Below are 22258 nucleotides of genomic sequence, written 5' to 3' on the forward strand. Positions count from 1 at the left end.
ATCTATATATTTGTCTTATTTTTCTGAAATATTAAATAGAGTACCTCTTCCATTCATCTATATTTGTCTTATACTACTTAACCGTAATGCCTTGTGTGTGATAGGTCCACAGTTAATTAAGACAGTACCATTGAAACTTCATCATCTGGACAAATTTAGGAAAATATCAATTCAAATTAGAAAAAAATAATTACATAAATTTAATCCAGTGTTCTTAATTTAAAACACTACAGAGTAAACTTTAGGACTTGCTTTCTTGAGTAGTAAACTTTGTGATTATTGTAACAGTTTTTCTGTTTGTTTTTAAACTCTTAAGTAGTTCTGTTTTATCACATTGTACTTGGGAAATTATACGAGTTGGTTCTCTTCAGATGCCTTGGCAGCTGCTGGGTGCCTCTTCTACTTGAAAGAGCAGGTTTTTATTTATTTTCTACTCTATTGCACTTCTTCACAAGAGTTTAAGGAAGGAACTCTTCTATTGGGACAGTTTAAGTTCTTACTAAAGAAGTGTAAATACTTCAGTTTTATCTGTTTACTATTTTTCAAGTTCTTCCAAAACCAAGATATTATTATTTCCTTCTTATTCCTTTTATTACCACAAATTTCAAATCATCTAATAAAACTTTACATTATCAAGCACGTGGTAGGCATTGGACTTTGAGTATGACAGATTGTTTACCATTGATTCTTTATTTTGCTATGAATTTTTAAAGGAATTTTAGAATATCAGAAATTACTGGAATTGGTATACAGATTGTTGGGCATGTTAAATGATATTTTATATTAAGACTTAAATTTTAGGGGCTGGGGATTTAGCTCAGCAGCACAGCACCTGCCTGGCAAGCATGAGGTCATGAGTTCAATTCCCGGTACCAGAAAAAAAAACCAAAAAAAAATTAAATTTTAATATCCAGAAGATTCTGATCCAGTAAGTCTGGGATGGAGCCTGAGATTTTGTATTGCTAACAAATAATTTCAGTGTTGCTGGCATATGGACCCCCACTTTGCATAGCAAGAAGATCTTGAGCCTATCACATTTTGGGGTTATATCCTTTGCCCTAGTGAAGTAGGTTTTGGCATTGCCACAGATGCTTGTTTAAAATTGTCTAATTCTTTATAGAAATTCGATTAATATTTTTCCATTTTAATATAAATTTCTGGTGTTTAGGAAAATAGATTGATTATAGATTAATGATTGCTCTGGGGTTGTGCCATTCTTTCCTTAAAATCATCTTTCAAGACATTCATCATTTTATTTTTGCTGTGCTGGAGATTAAACCCATATCCTCACATACTGGGGCAAAATGCTCCACACCTAGCACCAAGATTTTTATCATTTCCTTAACAACTAGGAGACCATCAGTGAAAAATCTCAGAGTTTAATGTGGAATATCTATAATTATTCAGTTTACTTTTCTAGCAGAAAATAATTCATATTGCCTTTTGTTATTTCTGCAGGATATTGTTTTTAGTTAGACTTGAATGTGTTATAAAAATAGGAAACAATGTTGTGTTTGCACTTGGCTGTTTTACTTGGTATGAGTACTGCTTTTTATAATTTTTTCTTATAGCTATTAAAACAATGAATTAGTAATTATATATCATAAAGTTTAGATTTAATTTTATCTGTAGCACAGGTAAATTGAAAACATAGTTTGTGTAAATGGACAACCAATAAGATAGATAGCTGTGTGGTTAAATAGCTTGTACTCAAAGGGATGTAAATTGATCCTGGGGGGATGTTAATACTTATCTGTAAGATAAATAATATTAAAGACTTTCACAGTCTTGTGTACTTTTATAGAAAATTATAGCTAAATCATAAATCCTTCAGGAAGTTCTCAGAATTACTTATTTTTGGTAAGTGGAAACAGGTAATTAGCATTTGTAGACCAACACAGTAAAACATTTTAGGAGAAAAATTATGATTTTATTTAAAAACATTGGAAGAATTTTCATAGTAATAATTATTATATCAGCTCTACATTACTTCATTTAACAGTGTCTAAAAGAAGGTGCTATAGGAATTGTATCATTACAAAAGTGACTTTAAAATATATTATTATCTCCATATTTCTTATTAAATCAGCACTCACAATACAGTAAAACTTTTCATATGGAATTTATGTCACATGTTGAGAAAATTTTTTTTGGATCTGACCCAGTAATTGTCTGTAGAAATTCACCTCCTTTGTTTCTTCTGGTAGCATCCATTGATTTTTTTAAAGGTATATTAATAGTGCTGATAGAAGCAGAACAATTGGAATTTACATTAAAAATAGATGTGATGAATAAAAAGCAGTACTCTATAATGTTAGAGTCTTGATTTTGCTTTACCAGTAAGTTCTTAAAACCAACAGACAAAAATACTCAGAGGGTCAAGAAAAAAATGAAAGAAAGAAGAAACGATGCAAAAAAGAAAATGACACTGAGGTCTTGGTTTAATACATATGTATTTCAGTTTGATGGTTGATTTCATTAGCAAATCTCATTGTTATGCAATGTCTGTTCTTCTGCAGCAAAATGAATGTTGTATTCTCACAGGTTCTATGTGTATCTATTATGTTGCAATTACTGAAAATATATACATTTGTAGCTGTCTTTGGTGTGCTTTTACCATTTTATTTTTAAGGAAAAAATTGAATTATATTTTTTCCTTTTGTGGTTAAATTTGTTGAAATATCTTTTTAATTTGTATTATGGATATGTTTTGTACTTTGTTCTCTGAAATAAACAATTATAAGGCTGTTATTAATGTTACCATGCTAATTATTGTCTTAACTTTTTGAATTAATATAATGCGATCTTGATTGATTGAAATAGATTATTAGTATGACCTGCTCAAGTATATATTTTCTGACATATTTTAAATGTTAGAGTGGTATTTCTCATTGCAAGAAAATATGTTAAGCAAGGGTACATGTGCCACATTTAAAGATTGCTACCTTTTGTAATAGGAAAAAATTCTATGTCAAAAGTACTAAGATTTGAGTATTCATAAAATAGGAAATTCAGAAATAACCTGTTTCAGTGATTACACATTGCAAGAGTTCATTTAATGCTTATATAGTGGGCTGCATCATTCTTATATAATGAGTTCAAATGTGGATCAAACTATATCGGACACAACTGTCATTTAATTTTAGTGACCATCTCTGATGATGGTTTACAAAATCTAATTTTTGATAGTGTTCTTTTGACAGTCTTGAAAACAGAATAATTATAAGGTTTGATTAAATATGTTTATTTTATACCTTCCATAAATTATCCATATAGTGAAAATTGGCCTCTGGCTCACATAATACAGTTTTGATAAATAATCTGGCCATGTTGAGCTATTATAAATATGTGTGGAAGTTTGTTTCAGTACTGGGGATTGAACTCAGGGACTTGTATGTGCAAATGTTCTACCATAGAGGTATACCTCCATCCCTTTTCTTATTATGGTACAAGATCTCCAGAAATTGCCCAGCCTAGCCTTGAATTTATTATCTTCCTGCTTCAGCCTCCCAAACAGCTGGGATTACAGACATAAACCACTGTGCCCAGCCAGCAATTTATTAATGCCTTATATTAAGTTAATTTGTACTTAGAATGTTTGCTACATGATGAGCATTTTATTATTCACAGATAGTAATATAAAAAAAGAATCTCCATGATCTTGTAATGGAGACCCTAAAATAATTAGAGAATGCTACAGAACTAAATTATATATAAAGAGGTTTTATGGAACTGATAGGCTCTGAGAGAGGACATCTTGGAAGTAGTGAGACCTAAACTGAAAATGAGATGGAGGAATCAATGGGAAAGAACATAAAAATAGTCTGGAAGGTAGGAGTACATAGCATCTTTGCGGGGTAGAGTGGAGCGCCACCCAACTATAATGAAGATTTTATTTACATTGTTAAATTTTAATAGTGCTCAATCCAGATACATGTCAATTGACATGCTACCATGGTAATTTGTTTTTTCTTGTAGGCTACAATGATATATAGAAATTCTCAATTTTACTCTTCCCCCTCAACAATAGCATAAAAAATAAATGCTCTAAAATATGTGAACATGAATCTAAATTGGTGCAAGATGAATGTGAAGACAGAGTCAGATTTCTCTACCCTAGTTACATAAGCCAAACTGAGGAGGAATATAAATCATCATACACTGAGCTCCCAGGCAGTTGGTAAATTGAACATGATCATAGTTCACCAATGAAAGAGGAACTCTTTTAAGTAAAAAAGAGGTCTATTTAGGTGTCTGCATCTACATATTGGTATCTTCTCTTTGCCTGCTCTGGAACCAGCTACTACCTGTGTGCTTGTTGTATATACTAATCATATAGAAAACCCTGAATTTAGAAAATGGAATAGGAATTTGGAATATGAAAATGGATGTGTATTGAGCAAAAGATCCTGGGAGTTGTTAGTGTATGTTTAAATACCCATATACAGTACATTGCAGAATTTCTGGCTTATTCTCCAGGAAGTCTTTCGTTAGTTATGACTCTGGCTTGCACTGAGGAAATGTTAAAAGAAATTTCACATGAAATTTTTATCCTGATTTCAGTAAAAATGAAAACTATTGTATTGTCTAGTGTTGCATTATTGAAAAGTATAAAGTAAATTTCTCTCAATTCTGAGTTCTAGTAAAAGCTTTGGAACATTTTTGTAAGGTAACATTTTATGAAGAAAGAGAATTTTGTAATTTGATCTTGCACCCACTTTTCTTTGACTGTTAGGTAGCTCAAAGATGAACCACCCACATTGTAATTTATGCAAGATCTTACAACAGCTGTTTCTGTGTTCCAACTTTGTGTTTCTTTTTTTTACTTGCTGTTTATTTTATTCATATTAATTTCCCCCTTTTCCTACACCCCTTTTTATTCATATTAATTTATATTTTTAAAAATTCTGTTCTACTAGTGGTAATTGCAGAAGGCACTTTAAACTATGTTGGAATAATGTGAAATATCAAAAATATTTTTTGAAACTAAAAGCAAAGAAATAAAAGTGAAAAATTTTCTTCCCCTGCCTTCTCCTACCTCCTTCCTTCACGTTGCACATATCTTTAAGTCACTGGAGGACTAATGTCTCTGTTTTCTTAAACTTGCCAAGGAGCAAGGGAATTTTTCCTAAAGCTGTTTGCTTAACTAGAATCAGCAGTTACACTTACTAACTTTGACTTACAGTCATTACATTTGAAATTTTCTATAATGGAAATAAGGGGTATGTTTTATATTCTAGGTAACTGTAGGATATTGAAATGATTTATTTTTTTATATTGAAATTATTTAATTTGATCAAGAAATTTACCTGGAACTCTTCACTCCTTAATCATTATTTTCTGAAAATCCACTGCATCTGTTATTACAGTAAAGGTGTGATTAGTGTTGCTAGGGACTTGTGTTAATGTGATTCAATATTGAATACATACTACTTTTTGGCTTTTTTGTACCAGGAATCAAACTCAGGACCTTGCACTTGCGAGGCAGGCGCTTATTCCACTGAGCTATATCCACGGCTGAATACATACTACTTTGAAATAACATTAGGTGTGTGATGAGACCTGTAGTGAGTTTCTGTATCCTTGGCATAGTCTTATCTGCTTGGGTTTTCTTTGTTGTAGTTACTGATTTGATTGGCATTCTGTTTTATTGTGTTTTCTATTTCAGAACATTAGAACTTTATTTTGTGAGCTGAGCAAACATAATTTAAGCAATATAGTTTTAATATCTTGATATGCTTACAGTATAGTAAAAAGGTCTTTAAGAGCTCTTTGCATTAAGCTGAAATCATATCATGTTCATAATAGCACATAGATGCATGATCTTGGAAATAAGTATAGAACCTTTAAGATAAATAAGTTTTATAGATTTTAAAAATCTAGATATTTTATAGTAGTGACTTAATTTGTAATTTTGATGTAGTTAGGTTTTTTGTTTGTTTTATTTGCATAATTAATGTAAATCAATCCTCATTCACCTGTATTAGAAATTTTAGACAGCAAACATGAGCAACTTGGGGGGAGGGAAACTAAGGCTAAAGAGAATTAATTTTCAAGTTAATTTTTTAAACTGCTCACAGTTAAGTATATATTTTAAATTATATTTTCTTTTAGAAATATGACCTTAAAATGTTGTAGAGAATAATTTCAACTTATGTAAAATGATTCTTAGGATTGTTTTTCAAAGATTGCTACATAAAATTATGAAGTAGTCATTGTGCTTTAACAATTTTAATCTTAGTCTTTTATTATGACTCAGACATTTATCTACTTTCTTGAAGCAATTGAAATTTAAAGTTTTCTTTACCAAGATTTTGAACAAATATCCTTACTTGTTTTTTAAAAAATGTTAGCATTGTCTTGTTTTTACAGTTTATTTTCCAAAACTAATTTTTGAAACCTGCTTAAACAGTTTCTAAGAATTCCTTATTATAAACTGTGAGTTTACGCTTCTCAAGAGTAAGCCCTCCTTTAAAAAAGAGAAAGAATTTCCCTCTTAGGTGGTTTTGATGTTAATAAAATTACGAAAAGAATAATTACTCGAGCCGTCTTGAGCTGACAACCTTACCTGGCTTAGTTTTGTCACGTGAGCATTCATTTACTGATGATCTAAGTGCTCCACCTGCCTTTCAGTTTGTTTACCAGGAAATCAAGATGTGTAAACTGCAGGAAGTACTATTTGACCCTCTCCGACAGTATCTCATTACAATAATTGCTAATCTCTGAATAAGACAGCCATGTTTTGTGAGTAACAGAGAGAGAGGGGTTGTGTTAGGTAGATTTTAGGTGTTTAAACAAATAGAGCATTGTAAATGCTAACTTGGATTATGCTTTCATTATAGCTTTTGATAAAAGACATATGGTGACCTTTGGGGTCAGCAAAGCTAGGACACAATAGTAGGTATTCTTTCGTGGCTTTTAACTGAAAATATCACGGCTTGTTGTTTTGGAGTGCTGTCACTGCTCTGAATCGAAAGGATAATGGCTACTTCCTGATTAAACCCACTCTCCACAGTAAGCTGCTAATGTTATACTGTATGTCTTTCTCTTCTGTAAATGTAAGAATATTTGTGTTTTCTTTACTTTTTAATTATTGCTTTTTCGTTGGTAAATCTCTTATAAATATATCCTGAAGTTGAAGTTTACAATTAAAGAAGAAACTACTGTTTTAAGTTTGGAGGATTTTTTAAATGCAAAAATATTTCTGGTTGGTATCTGAAATGCAGCCATCTCTTGCTGTAGATTTTGTTTAGAGAAATTACTTTTATTAAAAGATACTGAAATGATAAATTATATTAAGCTGTCAATTTCTTGGCATTCTGAGCACAATTTTAAAAATAACTTGTTTAGTAAATTAGACTTATTTTTCAGAGTCCATTGGGATAAACTCTAATACATTTCATAATTCTATTTATATACCATATGTTACTAATTATTTTAATAATTATATTAAATTATTGTTCCTAGGTTAGTAAATATAATGTTAAGCGTTCAGAATATAAAAAGGAAATAATGACCTTCTTAGTTTTAATCCTAAAGCTGGCAGTCATTCCATCTGTGGTCTTGGGACAATCATTTAAACAGCTTACCTCTCTGTTTTCTTGTCTGTTATACGTCTGAGTGCTTAGATAAAATGCGTAGTTTGTTTACTCTTTATGGCAGAAGAAAGTGTAAAGAAAATGAACTTCATAAGTATTTTATAAAATGGAGAGTTGATTCTGCAGATAGGAAAACAGTGGGAGTCATAGTAGACAGATAAGTAATAGAAAAATTTTATAACTTTAAAATTAAGTATTACATTGGCCTTTTAATTTGAATAGAACTCTGTTTTGCCCAACCCTTAGTGTAATGTTACCCAAAGAATATACATATTATCGGGTACATGACTAAAATGAGAAGTGGGAAGCTTGGGGTAATTTAGTAAAAAGTCAGAAATATAATTAAAGTTATTAAACTTTTTCTCAGAAGTCTTATTTCTGAAAATGATATTGTTGAGAAGACTGTAGTTCTGGATGTGCATATTTATGAATGTATATATTATAGGCCAGGTGAGTATAGGTGATCTACATAGCACATGTTTAATTGTGGTTATAAGAGAGAAAACATTGTGGTTATAAGAGAGAAAACATTTTAAAAATATCCTGAAGGATATAGAATCTAATATCTAAAAATACTTTAAAAATATTCTGCAATAATGCAATAGAATCCTTATTGAAAAATTAAGGTACTTTCTTTTGCAAAATGCTTACCAATGTTGTTTTAGGTAACTCAGTAATTTTTAATGTAAATCCATGGTATATACCAAGGAGATTATAAATATTATGTTTAGTAAAATAGATAGTCAAAGTAAAACTTTTAATAGTGTATTTTAATTTTTAGTAAGTAATAAATGTCAGTTATTAAATGCTATGTGCAAACCTCTGAACTAATTCTACATTTAGCATGTCATGATAATCATATCAGGTACAAGTACCATTATTACTTCTATATTGTTGATAATGAAATAGTTGTGGAGAATTAAAATAATCCAGTCAAAGTTCTTTAGTGGTTAAATGCCAGTAAGAGACTAAAAACACTAACTGAATCGCAAATCTGAAACTCAGCCTTCTGTGTCATACATTTAAGCATTGCATTTATATTTTGAAGATAGTAAAGGTACTTACACCTTTGATTCAAATGGTTTTATTTTTCATTAACATCAAATATTAGAGAATGCCTCTTGAGTATCAGGCAGTGTAAGAAGTACAGGCAATAACACACTAAAAAGTAAAACCAAATTCCTTGTGTCCAAAATTTGCATACTGGGATTCTGAGGCAGGATGAACATCAGTTTGAGCCCAGGTTGGGCAATTTAGTGACTTAATGAGACCTTCTTTCAAAATAGAAATATTTAAAAAGGGCTGGGCATGTAGTTGAATGCAAAGGTTCTGGGTTCAGTTTCCAGGGCTGTGGGAGAAAAACCTACAATGTAATAGAAGAGGGAGAAAATTAAGAGGCTATTGTACTATGATGTGATAGCTGATACAATACGTGTAAGCATGCAGTGCTAAAGGCTGCATAAAAGCCAGCTATCCTATGCATTTTTTACTTACATATGTAATTTGTAGGTTTTGTTTAGTGTTCTAGAGACATAGGAAATGCCAGTAAGTAAAACTTTCAAAGGTCACTACTTTTGTGGAATATTCATTATATTAGAGATAGAGATAAACAATTATAATAAGTATATAATATGTTAGAAGGTGATATATGTTATCAAAAAAGGAACAAGAAGCAGGATAAAAAGTATATAGTGAAGCCGAGTCTTGTGGCATGTGCTTGTAATCCCAGCATTTGGGAAACTGAGGCAGGACGATAGCCACAAGTTGGAGGCCTGCCTGGACTATGTACCAAGATCAAAGCCAGCCTGAATTACATAGCAAGACACTGGCTCCAAAAACAAAATAAATAAATAAATAAATAAATAAATAAACAAATAAATAGATAGATAAAAGTATATGTTGAAAAAGGTTTAGGGACTGAAGAGGGACTCACAAAGAAGATAATATTGAACAAAGACGAAATAAATTAGCTTTGTGGACACCTTCCAGGCAGAGAATATGGGTTAGTAGCCTGACTGCTATGTCCTAAGAAATGAATGGTGGCCACTGAAATTGAAGGGAGAGTGGAGAAGGTACTTTCACAAGTGATGGATGGGAGGGTCATACAGGGCCTCACAGAACACTTTAGGGCCTCGGAAGAGCCCTTAGAAGGCTTGTGAGGATCCTCAACTTGCTGTGTTGATAATGGATCATATGGAGGCATGGAACACTGGTTAGAAAGCTGTTACAGTAACGTGAGTGAGAGAAGGTGGTGGTTTGGTGGAAGTTAAATTCTCAATGTTTTTAAGGTAAAACTAAAAAGATCTCTTAATAGACTGGATGCAAGATAGAGGGAAAAAAAGAGAATAGATTAAGGTTTTTGTTCAAACAACCAAAATGATGATGTTGCCACCAAGTATGAGATGGAGAAGGATTTTAGGAGGCACAGGTTTGGGATAGGGATGGAGAGCGAGGACTGTAGTTCTGGATGTGCAGTGTCTAGTAGATATACAGGTAGAGCTATAGGAAGACTTCACAGAAGAGAGAACAATCCAAAATGAAGAATGAATTGCACTTAGCTAAAGAGATAGTTCATAATGAAATTCAAAAGCATTTGCTATACTACTTAAGTGAATCTTGGCATTATCTGCTTTCATATTTACTAGCTAGAGTAACAATTAAGCATCTGAAAAGTAGTAAGATTTATCTCAACTATTTTGGGTAGTCAGGTTTTCAGAGTATTTCAGTCACTATGAATATACTCATGTATTCTCATAAGTTTTCGCTCAGTGCTTTTATATATATTCATTCTCAGCATAGCACTGTAAATAGTATTTGCCAATTTACATTGGGTAAACTCAGTGTAAAAAAGAATAATATTTGCCTAAGGTCATTGATATATTACTTGGACCTAAAGACTGGATTCAAATTCAGGTCTTTAGAGTCCATTGATCACACTAATTATGTTTAAAAAAAAAAAGTAGGCTAAAGTCAATAATTTTTTAACTCTTGTTTGAGGTCGCAAAACATTGTCTCTTTGACCATTAGTTTTCTGTTCTTCATTTTTGGTACTGAGAGTTAAACCTAGGGAGCACTGAACTACACTCACATCCCTTTTTTGGTTTTGTAGTTTGAGAAAGGGTCATAAAATGGCACTAAGTTCCCAGGGTGGCCTCAAAATATACTCCCCCCTCCTCAGCCTCTTGAATAGCTGGGATTAATAGGCTTGTACCACAGTGGTCCACTTGAACATTAATTCTTCTCTTGTATTTTAACACAGTAATACTCTTGGTGTGTAAGATGTATAGATTCTTCACAGAGTTGGTCTTTGTAGAATTCCTAGTCTGCTTTCAGTAGTTACCTATTACAGACTTCCTTCCCTCCTGGCTCCCACTGCCATGGATAGTGTTTAATAAATGCTTTAAAAATTCCAGCTGTCATCATGTTCATTCCTTTTTCTGATGTGCTGTGACTATGGAAATCACAGCTCAAGCTGCTTATAATCGTGTATAAATTATAGCACCTCAGAGATTAAATGCGTAAGGGCTTTCTAGTTAACAATGAGTTCTAACTGGTGTTTTATCAGCTTCAAGATCATTTTTGTTTCCTTCCCTTTTTTTGGCTCCTGTGGGCAAGCGAGTTTGCTAAGTCGTCATGTTTCTGACTAAAAAAGTAATCATGTCTAAGATGCCAGGGGGATTTTTGTTGTAAAAATGAGCATAAGTTCTACTTCTGAGGGGAATATAAATATAGCTATTCTTGAACCAGACTTACTTTGGAGGTAACAGTGCTATTTGTGAAAAACTTTAAAGTTTGCGTCTAGATCAAAATAGTTATTTCTTAACCTTTATGTGAGTTAATAATGTTTACATTTATGATGTTTTTAACATATACTTAAGAGCTCATTCAATCTGCAGTTAAATAGTTTTACAAAACCATATTTTACATACTAAAAAAAAAAGAACTCAGAGCCCTGCTGTAGATCAAAGGAGTCTATCAGTCTAAAAGCTCATTTTAGCATTTGTCATGAGCATGGGAAGAAACTACTTAGCCTGTAATGCTGTTTTGATACATTTCTCAAATTTTACTCTCTTTTCCTACAGGAACAAAGTATTTTATTCATCCTTCCTATTCCTTTTCCTAAAATCTTTTATTTCATTATCATACCCTAAAGAATTCTCACATGTAACGTATTCTGAGTTCACTCTAATCTTTAATAAGGTATTTAAGTAAGCAAAAATTGTGGTTGGCTTCCACAATACAGTATTATCTTTTTAATATAAATTATCCATGTACTTTTCACATTTTAATTAATTATATATCCTTAATATTTCTACTTACCCACAGAAAATATCACTGTATATGTTAAATCTTGTGTATTACTCATCCATTTAAATACTTTTTTAAAAATTTGGACAGTGTCTTATCCAAACTTAAAAAAAAAATTAAAGAAGAAAAGAGTGTTCAGCCTGAAATTCTCTGTTTAAGGTATTTCATTATTGCCTATTTTTAATAATTATAGTGAATTTAATATTATATCCTTGATTAATTAGAATGCCTAGAAAAGAGCATTTTGATTAATTTTTCCTGAAATGCTTTCTCTTAACATTTGTTGTTAAAAATTTTATTTATTTGTACATATATAAAATTGAATTGCTTGATGTTGATTTGCAGAGAGGTAGGGTGTTAACTAGATCTTTATTTGAGCTATAACTAATCTATTTTGGTCAAGTAAATATAAACAGATATTAAAATGGTGTGGATTGATAAATCAAGCAACTAATCTAGTTTTGTAAGCAAAACGTAATCAAATATTCAGTGTTACAGTAATTTAAAAGCACCAAAGATATCAATAGGAGGAAAAGATTGACTACTAAGTGATATAAATAAGGAGAATACTATAAGTTGACAGTAAAGGGATGGTCATTAGAATAACTAGGCTCTTTTCAAGAAAAGAAACCATAGCAAGAGGTTTAAGCATTGAAAGACTTTAGACATTGGTTTAAAAAATAGACTTACTGAGATATTATTCATATATCATATAGTCTAGCAATTTAAAATACATAATTCAGTAGTTTTTGATGTATGACCCGATAGTTTTTTGTTATAAAAATCTACATATAACTATACATTTCACAATTAGCCATTTTGACCCTTCTTCCCTCCCTCCCTCCATTTTTCTCCCTCTGTCCCTCTCTCTCTCTCTTTCTTTTTTCTTCCTTTCTGTCTAATCTAGGGCCTTGTGCATGGTAGGGAAGTGCTCTACCACTGAGCTTATCCCCAGCCCCAGTTTTGAACATTTTATGTGTACAGTTCAGTGGTATTACATCCATAGTGTTGTGTAACCATCACTTCTGAGTATTTCCAAATGCTTTTTATTATCCAAACAGAAATTCTGTAATCATTAAGCAGTAACTCCCTGTTTCCCCTACTTCCCAGCCCCTGGAAACCTCTACTCTTTTCTGTCTCTATAAATTTCTCATAAGTAGAATCATACACTCCTTCTCTCTGTCTCTGTCTCTGTCTCTGTCTCTGTCTCTGTCTCTGTCTCTGTCTCTGTATCTCTGTGTCTCTCTCTGTCTCTCACTGTGTCTCTCCCTCTCCCTGTCTCTGTTCAGGATTATTTCACTTAAAAAGTTGTCAAGATTCAAATATGTTGTAGAATGTTTCAGAAACTCTTTGCTTTTTATGGCTCACCTACATATACATAAAATAAATGTATTTAAATGTATATCACGGGGCTGGGGATTTAGCTCAGCGGCAAAAGCGCCTGCCTGGCAAGCGCAAGGTCGTGAGTTCGGTTCCCGGTACCGGAGAAAAACCAAAATAAATAAATAAATAAATAAATAAATGTATATCACATTTATCTATCTACTTATCTGTTGATAGAAATGGAGATCTATAAATATCTTCTCAAGTTTCTACTTTGAATTCATATGGTAACCTTTATGTTTAGCTTTTGGGGACCACCAAACTGTTTTTTATAGACGCTAAATCAAGCATTAATTTGTTATAAAGTATATTTATTCTATTAAATAAAACACATAAAAGCTTAGACTGAATGAATATTAGCTTCAGTACATGCCAGATTTTTTTTTAAAAAAAGAAAACAGGTGCATTTAGAAAGAGCTACTCCTTAAAGTTGCTTTTTAAGAAACAAGCTTTCTGGTTGTATGTAATCCAGTTTTGCTATAACTTTTTATAGATCATGGTCATACATGGTTACTATATTTGGATTTCTCATGCCCTGTAAATTCTGTTATCAAAGTATTGGTATTGACATTTTCATAATTAATTTAATTTACTGTATTTCTGTCCATTTTTAATATATTTTTGTTGCCCCTTTAGTATTGTAAAAGAAAATCACTCAATTATATCTAAATGGAAAATATTCTCAATAAAATCTTAGTTTTTTGTATTAATTGATTTTCTTTCACATATAGTTTCATTTTGAGACTGATGGAGAAAGCTATAGAAATTTCACTTGGCATTTTCGTGACAACTCTTAAAAAATATAAATTCGGGAATGCAGTATGGATTAGGAGAAAAAACATTTACATCTTGTCATAGGAAAGTAAGGTTCTACTTGTATGTGAGGGAACATTAAGGCAAAAGGCAGGGCATAGGCACTGGCTTGGTAGCTCATAGGGTCCAGGAAATGGGGAGCAGTATTGTAATAGTGAAATTTTTACAAGTTTCTCTAGGAGAGATAGATCACAAATCCACAAACAATAATGAATTATACTTGCAGATGCAATATGGAACTAGACATGCTAACAGATATAAAGGGTTGTTCTGATGACAATATTGTTTAGGACATCAATAATTTCTGAAAAAATAATTAATTAGAAGTTTTCTTTATATTTCTGATCAAGCAGTGTATAGGAGAATATTTGATGCCCAGGGAGACTGAAATAAGTAGCAGTGTTAAGAAATTGACACAGATAGCTGATAGAATCTTTGGGGGTGGTGGCTGAGTAAACCTTTGAGATAAGTTGCTTAAATGCATTTGAGTTTAGTGAGTTTTTCTATACCTGAGTAGGAACTGAGAATGTGATTACCGAAGGTTAGAGTTGGAGAAACATTTGGAAATAAATTTTCACTTAGTTAAAAGCAAAGTTTCAACAGCCTATTGAGCAGAGAATTATAATGGACTAAATATTTTTATTAGTTAACTGAATAGAAATTAAATATTAGATAAAATGGTTTTTGTTTTGGAAGTGATGGATCTGGCAACAAGTTAGAAGTTAACATGACCAAAACAGATAAGAGAATACCAAGCACAGCTTTCATTTCAAGGAACTTGATAAACTGGTAATTTGAGTATCTATCTGTATGAGTGTGTCCTGGCCCATAGTAGAAATCAAATTAGAGTGCTGTTACTTTCATTTCAGAACATCTAAACTTCCAGTTACAAACAACATAGTCCTCCTTCTTAAGCCTTCCTTATTAAAACTTTAATAATTGTGTCTTTAATAGGTAGGTAACAGCTCTTACCTACGTTGCCCCTTCTCATTTTTCTTCTGTGAGACTGTCTGTATTTCTTGTTGTCTCCATACTCTCTCATAGTGCTGCGAGGCATGACTTTCATTATGGAGTCAGCTATTAGTTTTTGTCTAGTGATCTTCTTCTACAGTTGATAGCATATTCTTCAAGTTTTATATTTCTCTTCAATATATCAGGCTACATTTTAGACAGGACACTTCAGTTTTTGTCGTCCTCAAAACATTGAGATCTTCTCTGCTGCCGCCTAATCTCTCTTTGATGACCATCTAGTGTTTTTCATCTACCGTTTTCTCTTACTATCCTAAATTTTATTGGGGCCTCAGGAATGTAAAAATTTGATTGGTATAGTTTAGATGTTTCTGTTTTCCTGTCATGCAGAGTACTGTACCTGCTATTGAACAGGCAGCTTATGAAGGATGGGTTGTAAGTCTTACGAATAGCACCAAGTTTTAGACTTAAACTTCTTTGGATAGTGTATCTTGGTTGTTCAATTCTTTCCTTTGACTCATTCTTTCCTTTTTATTTTTTTATTCTTACTTTGTGACATAAGTTACTGTGGGTGAAAAAGGACCTAGTACTCTGTATTATTCATCTTGACTGCAAAAAGAAATTTTTCAGTGTGTTAATTGGGGATTGGACAATAAAACACTGGGTTAATTGTATTTCTCTTATTGATTCTGTATTCTAGGAGATACAGTTTCTGAAAGGTGGATCTTTTTTTTCTAAACATGCCAAGTTGTAGACTATTAAGAGTATCTTTCCTGGAGGTTTGGAGTTTGTTTTCCTAGATAGAGCTCCAGTTCTTCGAGGAATAATTGTCCAAGTACCAGGAGATATTCCTTCCTCTAAGCAGCTGATAAAAATCTGCATCATTTTTCTCTGAAAGATTTTTCCCAAATGTTGCATTGTGCCTATTTTTGTTTTTGAGATGAATTCTCACTTTGTCGTCCATACTAACCTTGAACCCTAGGGCTCAAGTAGCCTCCTGCCTCAGCCTCCTGAGTAATTGGGACTAGAGGCCTACATTGCTGCACATAGCCCCCAGATGTTTCTAATGTCAATCAGGTTTGAATCATCACATTAAAAGAAATATAGGGTAAAATATTTCACAAATAAAGAATTCACTTAATATTCAGTAAATATTTGAAAACATTACTACGTGAAGCCACTATGCTGGATTTTTTTTTTTTTTTTTTTTTTTTTTGAGACAAGCCACTATGCTGGATTTTTTTTTTTTTAAATGGGCTGCTATGTGGCCCAGGTTGTCCTTGAACTCAAGGCAATCCTCTTGCCTCAGCCTCCCTAGTTCTGGGATTATAGGCATGTATCATTGTGCCCTGCTTTTTAAAAATGTATTACTAAACTAATACACAAAAATAAAATTATACATATTAATTGGGTATCTTATGATATGTGTGTGTTTAAACCAGATAACATATCTATCTACTTGAACATGAACTATTTCTTTGTGGTAAAAACTTTCAAGATTCTTTTCTCTAGCTTTTTGAGCTATTCAGTACTGTATGTTGTTATTATCTATAATCATTCTATGATGGGATGGCTTACCAGGACTTTTTGCTTCTGTCTAACTGTAAATTAATATCTACTGATCAACCATCTTCCATTCCTCCCACCCCTCTACTCACCCTAGTCTCTGATAATCATCACTCTATTCTCAACTTTTATGAAATCACAGTTTTTAGATTCTGCATATGGCTGAGATAGTGCTGTACTCATCTTTCTATGTCTGGTTTATTTTACATAATGTAATGATCTCTGGTTCCATCTATGTTGCTGCAAACAATAAGATTTTATTCTTTTTTATGGCTGAAAAGTATTCCATTGTATATATGTACCACATTTTCTTTCTCCATTCCTTACTTGATGGACACTGAGATTTTTTTCAGTTTCTTAGCTATTTTGAATAGGGCTGCAAGGCACGGGCGATAGAATTTTACAGTGAAATTAATCATATATGCCTTTGCTTCACTAGACTCAATGAAGATTTTAATTAGTCAGATTTTCTGTAAGTGTATGAGTCCCTTTTTGCAGTGGACTTATTTTATTGGAAGATATTGTCTAAGTCATTTTCATAATGTTATTCCTTGCCCATAAAGATTTTAAAATGAATTGATTGTGATTACAGTTTATAATAAACATGTAACTTTGTAAATCGAGTTCTGTCTACTAAGGCACAGTTTGAATGATAATTGCTCTTTGTATTTTTGTTTAAAATGTAGTTTATAGGGCAAGGGATGTAGCTCAGTGGTACAGCACCTGCCTGGCAAGTGCAAGGTCTGAGTTTGTAGCAAAAAGAAAAAATAGATAGCCACGTTGATTCTATAGAAACTTTAATCAAGGAATGTTTTTGACTTGAGCTTTTATATATTTGTGCATAATATTTCATATTTATATGAAATTACCTTAGCAGTCTAAGTTCTGTAGACTTTGTCATCACTTCACCATATGTCTTAAAAGGTGTTCAGTGTGAAATTTATAAACCAAATATAATATCCAGGGTATTGCAGTGTTTTTAGTAAAATAAAATTAGGTAATCAGTAGTCTAACTTTCTTCCTTAATTTGATAAGTATGGTATAAAGGTGGAAAACCAGTCTAATGGCCCAGTGGAATCACTTGGATGGCTAGTTAAGATTGAAGGTTTCAGCGGTTTATTAAAACTAGAAGAGGCTTGAGTGCCAACATGTGTTATCAGCAGAATTTGTATAATATGTTTTGCAATCAGGATTATTGAATGATAGAAAAAATATACTAATCAAGATTGATACTGTAGCTTTAATTATTACCTATAGTTTACATAGAAAGGGTTGAAGCAAAGTATAGACACTTGGTTTATTTTGTTGAGGAAACTTGACCCGTTGAGTAGTTGTGGACACTTTTTGAAGAGATTTTTTGATTAGCTTTCGTAAGCTGATGAGTTTTTAGAATTGGAGTGGTTTCCAAGTTGTCGGTTTTTGTGGATGTTTCACACTTCCATCTAACAAATAATCATCAAATATGTCTATGTGCCAGGACTGTTGTAGGCCTCTGAAGATGATGAAGTAAACAATAAAAGAAGTAGTCAATAGATCACTGTGGGGGAGACAGACAATAAATAATACAAATAAGTAAAATATATAGTATTTTAGTAATAAGTTCTAAGAAGTATTAGTGGTGATATGGTGATAATATTTAATAGTATGCTCAAGAAAAGCCTAGTAGAGAAAGTGACCTGATAGGACAGTTGAACATTCTGGACTAAATTTGTAGGGGAAGGATTCCAAAAGTATTGATTCCAAAAGTATTTTACAAAGTATGGTCTCATGGATAGCAGAAAACTTAAGTTCAGAGATGTTAAATAAATTGCCCAGTGTCAGATGCTAGTAATTAGTACCATAGCTGGAAATAGAATCCAGGCTTCATTATTCTCAGTGCTGTTTTCACTCTTGTCATATTTCTTTTTCACTTGGGGACAGGAAGATGAGATGGGGTTGTTTATTATGTTTGTTATTACTATACCTTTGCTTCACTTAGATTGTATGTAATCACCTAAAAGAAATTCATTCTTTTAGATGGATAGCATAACCAGTGATAAATTTGTTGTCTCAAAAAACAAAATTACAGAGGTGCAAAACAAGTCATATTGGATGAGCTGATATTAATGACAGAGGGAATATTGCTTCAACATAAAGATGAAGTGATTTTTTTTTACTATTATGATAGTGGGATGAGGATAAAAGATGGAAGACTTGAGTGCAGAATTAAGACTAAATAAGTATGTGGGCAGGCTCAACAAGGCAGTGAGAAACACTGGAGTTAGCTTAGAGCTCTGATGGTGAACCTTTTAGAGGTTTCAATGATATAAGTAGCCTGCTGTGGTATGCATGCTATAGGTTTGCCACCACTGGCTTAGAGTATCAAAAGAATTACAAGGGAAGCAAATGTCTTATAAAAACAGTAAGTGGAACCATCAGATCAGAGAAATAGGAAAGATGAAAAATCGATATGAATGACAGGAGGGTAGAATCAAGGAGAAATAGGAGAGTTTCTTTAAAATTGCTGTCATGACTGGGGAGCACATATATACTCGTACCTCTTATAGATTCCTTAGTGTTTATTGTTGAATTTGGAGTGATAGACTAAAGGACATACGTAGGCCTAGATGGCCAATTTTTTTCTCATTAACTTTGTATTAATGGATCTCAAAAATCTGTGACAGGTTTTTGGTCGACTCATTACTATACAGATTTTAAATACTAATAAGCCTGACACAGATAATCAAATGGCCCAAAAGATAGTCTCTTTTCTTCCTGAAGGTTTTATGATGCATGATTATCATTAATCAGCCTTTTACCATTACACTTAAATGGCCATTTGTGATGACCAGCTCTGAGACAGTTCTCCCACTGATTACGATTGGAGTGCAGGGGAAGGATAATGCTCATTTAGCCTTCTGAGCTTTCTGGGCAGACTTAGTAACCTTGCCAGCTTCAGCACCTTCTGGTCCACTGCTTGAATAACACACACAGCAACTTTCTGTTTTATATCATGGATTGCAAAATGACGCAGGCAGTGAGAGCCAATAGAGCTCAACACATATGTGCTTGTCTGCAGTCACATCGGTGATGACAAAATCACCAGACTTTAAGAATTTATGGTCATCTTCCAGTTTTTTATCAGAGCAGTGATGAAGCTTTTCTTTCAGCTAAGCAAGATTACAAGCGCTGTGAGCTTGTGTGGCCAGTACAGGGCACAGCAAGCCCTCGTTCTGGTGATCACTATTTTTGCTATCTCAGCAACACTACCACAAGGAACATGAACTAAGAATTCCTTACCTGTAAAATTGGAATAAGAACACCTGACTTACCTATCTCAAGATTTGCTGTTAGGGTAAAATGAGGATACATGTGCTTTAAAAAAAAAAAATAGAATGTCCATATCATTTTACTGATTGTTATGCATTTTCATTTAAGACTTGTATTAAGAGTTTTATAGTCTATAATGCTCTAAGAAATAGTCCGTGCTTCTCAAGGATCTCACAGTGTGGTAGGAAGCCAGATATCAAAAAGATTGCCATGTAGTAAAATAAATGCTTTAATTAGAAAATATACAAGTGCAACAAAAAAGGAGTACCCAACACTGCCCTGTAAATCAGATTGATTTCCCAGAGGAGGTGTTGCATGAGATGAGGCCTAGATATGAGTAGGATTTTGGCAGGGAATAAGACAAGGATGTTTAAGAGAGTGTGAACATCCTATACCAAACAGATGACATGGATGCAGAGGAGACAGTAATATGAAGTATTTAGGAATGGTAAAATGTTAATCATTTAATATATGAGAAGAGAGTAGAAAAGTTGATCAAAAAAGTAGCCTATTAAGAGTTTTCTATGTTCAGGCTGGGCGTGGTGGTGCATACCTGTAATCCCAGCACTCTGGAGGCTGAGGCAGGAGGATCGTCGCAAGTTTGAGGCCAGCCTGGGCTACAAAGTGAGCTCAAGGCCAACCTGAACTACATAGCAAGACCCTGTCTCAAAAAGACAAAAGAAAAAAAAAAAAGAGTTTTCCATGCTTAGTAAGATCCTAGGATTTTATCTTATAAATGATATAAAAATAATGGAAGATTTTAAATAGGAGGTGGTATATCAGATTTTATATTAAAAATAATTATTACTTTTGAAAAAATATTACTGTTCACTGTTGGAGGAGAATTTGAGGAAAGAGAAACAAAGAGCACTCAGGTTGTTGCAGTATTTTCAGTAGGAAGTGATGTAAAATTGTATTTAGGTGAAGGTAGGAATAGAGAAAAGATATTTAGAGAGAAGAATCAGCAAAAGAGAATGAGTGATTTTGGAGGTTTACAGTCTCAGGATTATTTATCTGTATCAAATTCCTCTGTTATAAATCTGACTGGTCACGTAAATATTGGAATGATGTTGTAGAGCAAGTCTGTCAAGTACCTATGATGTTGGACAAAGTTGCTAATCCTCAAGCTGAATTAATATGGATTTACTGAGTTTTTTTTTTTTAAGTATACATTATGGAAGTGAAAGATTAAATAGAAGAATGCGTGAGTTTTGTAAGTGACTTGACTTTCTGTCTTATTATTTCATTATATAACACACGGAAAGTCATACAAGGGACATTCTATATTTACTCTGGTATATAAAACCTAGCATCAGGAATTCATAAAGAATTCAAGTCAAATGTCATTTTATCAGAGCAACAAATCCAAAATTTTTAAATTTTAAAATCAGCTTTCTGGAGATGTAATTTAAATACCATATAGTCACACTGTACAGTTTGCTCATTTAAAATATACAGTGCAACCATAACCACAGCCAATTAAAACATTTGATTATTACCAAAGTAGCCCCGTACCCATTAGAAATCATTTTCCTTTTCCCCATGACTTACTCAGGGCAACCATTCATCTACTTTTGGTCTCTGTAGATTTGGCTTTCCTGGATATTGCACATAAACAGAATCATGCAACGTGCGGTCATTTGTGATTGGCTTCTTTCACTTAGCAATGTTTTCAGAGTTTTTCCCTGTGGTAGTGTGCATCAGTTCTTCATTCCTTTTTCTGCCAAATAATATTTTATTGTATATATGTAACACATTTCATTTACCTAGTCATCAATTGATAGCCATTTGAGTTGCAGTATTTCTACCTTTTGGCTATTACAAAAAAAAGCTATAAATATTCATGTAAAAATTTTTGAATAAACATATGTTTTTATTTACCTTGGGCATATAACAAAGAGTAGGAATTGAATTATATCACGGAATAGAATTGCTGGGCTTTGTAGTAATCATTATGTTTAACTCACTGAGGAACTCAAATATTCTTAATTTCTGAACATTTGGAGTATTTAGATAAACATTTAAAGTACTGACAGTTTTGAAATTCTAGTAGGTATACTACATATCCTATCATTACACTGTATTAATTTTAGTTATTGTGGTATTTATAAAGGATATTGGCAGAATTATTTTTTTATCATTCGAACATTCCTTTTTAGAATGATTTTATTACTGAGTTGGTACTTTATTTTACTTTGCAGAAATACTCAAAACATTTAGGTACATATTTGTATTCATTATATCACTATGTCTAACTGTTAAATAATATTTTCGTTGTTTTTTTTTTTTTTTTTTTGGTTTTCTCCGGTACC

The 22258-nt window shown here is 32.6% G+C and overlaps 1 protein-coding gene and 1 long non-coding RNA gene across 4 annotated transcripts in view; one reads left to right on the forward strand and one right to left on the reverse strand.

Annotated features, from left to right (window-relative positions):
* The window catches only part of Baz2b (bromodomain adjacent to zinc finger domain, 2B), a 269690-nt gene that overhangs the window by 93244 nt on the left and 154188 nt on the right, over positions 1–22258 (forward strand). Inside the window, exon 1 of one of the 2 annotated variants that reach the window (XM_013518704.1) lies at positions 6711–7014. The exons of the other annotated variant lie outside the window; for it this stretch is intronic. The gene's annotated coding sequence lies outside the window, so the exon portion shown is untranslated. Of the gene's footprint in view, positions 1–6710; positions 7015–22258 lie in introns of those variants that run through there. 2 annotated transcript variants of the gene reach the window in all.
* Positions 17881–22258, reverse strand: part of LOC106149553 — a 7280-nt gene continuing 2902 nt past the window's right edge. For both annotated transcript variants that reach the window (XR_001235812.1, XR_001235811.1), the window contains exons 2-3: positions 21498–21660; positions 17881–18174 (exon numbers count right to left, since the gene is read on the reverse strand). This is a non-coding gene — a long non-coding RNA (uncharacterized LOC106149553). The remainder of the gene's footprint in view (positions 18175–21497; positions 21661–22258) is intronic.

Source organism: Chinchilla lanigera, unplaced genomic scaffold, assembly GCF_000276665.1.
Source record: "Chinchilla lanigera isolate Chin_1 unplaced genomic scaffold, ChiLan1.0 scaffold00048, whole genome shotgun sequence".
Taxonomy (NCBI): domain Eukaryota; kingdom Metazoa; phylum Chordata; class Mammalia; order Rodentia; family Chinchillidae; genus Chinchilla; species Chinchilla lanigera.